At 48.1% G+C, this 1155-nt stretch overlaps 1 pseudogene; it reads left to right on the top strand.

Annotated features, from left to right (window-relative positions):
• Positions 1-1155, top strand: part of LOC102826468 — an 87058-nt pseudogene that overhangs the window by 42710 nt on the left and 43193 nt on the right.

Raw genomic sequence — 1155 nt, 5'->3', positions numbered from 1 at the left:
CAAAGGCTATGCTCTGTGATTTTCATAAGTTTATGTTTCGGACTTCCAGTGCGGCAGGACAGAAAAGGTAGGGACTTGCTCCGGTGGAAAAAATGAGCGGGATCTCGCAAAGGAAACATTCATAGACCAGGCCCATGGTTTTTGGACTATCATAATCTCTCCTGGGCTTACATTTTTGGAAACTGCACTAACAAGGATAAAGACAAGTGAGTATTTTGGGACTCTTTCCTGCGGAGACTGCAGGTCACTCCCGTGACAGCAGAGGTTAGAAGGCGGGGCCAGGGCTGACCCTTATAGAAAGTGGCTTCTCCCAGAAGGGTCAGAGGCTATACAATTTCCTCCCACTCCAAGTCTCTCTGCCCTGGCTGGAGACCCCAATAAAAATCGGCCGGGTGGAGCTCACCCACGCACGGAGTGTGAGGAACTCTGGAAAGTGTAAGAAAGGCTGCAGCCACTTCTTAACGTCACCCATCATCCTCTATCTGTCCCAACATCTAAGCCTCCTGCCCACACTCCTAGCTAGCAGTGGGATTTCACCGGGCGTTCATATACCAGTCCCACGACTTTTGGACAATAATAATCAATCCTGGGCTCACATTTTTGAAAAACCACGCTAAAAAGGATAAAGAAAACCGAGTATTTTGGGACTCTTTCCTGCGGAGACTGCGGGTCACTACTGTGACTGCAGAGTTTAGAAAGCAGGACCAGGGCTGGCCCGCTCGGACAGCTTCATCTCCCAGAAGGGCCAGAGGCGATATAACTTCCTCCCACCCTAAATCTCCCTGCCCTGGCTTGAGACCCCAGTACAAATCAGCCAGGTGCAGCTCACCCAAACACAGAGAGTGTGAGGAGTTCTGGAGGGTGTAAGAAAGGACCTGGCGTAAGATCACAATAAAAATCAGCCGGTTCAGTGCACCCACGCACGTAGATTTCTTGTTGACTACACATCCCTCCTGGAGGTGGGAACTTATCCTCCCTACATCCCATAAGAAGAAATAGCAATTGTGGCCATATAGCTAAGCTACAACATAATACTCCACCACTGAGATGAGACCCAACAACATTTGCTACGATTTAGAGACGAAAAGTGAAGACCATCTCCTGACCACATTAATAACAATAATAATAACAATAAAACAATAACCATGACCAATA

Source organism: Chrysochloris asiatica, unplaced genomic scaffold (genome assembly GCF_000296735.1).
Source record: "Chrysochloris asiatica unplaced genomic scaffold, ChrAsi1.0 scaffold00031, whole genome shotgun sequence".
In the NCBI taxonomy this organism is placed as follows: Eukaryota; Metazoa; Chordata; class Mammalia; order Afrosoricida; family Chrysochloridae; genus Chrysochloris; species Chrysochloris asiatica.
The sequence above is the reverse complement of the archived record's forward strand: the minus strand, read 5'-3'. Positions and strand labels throughout refer to the sequence as shown.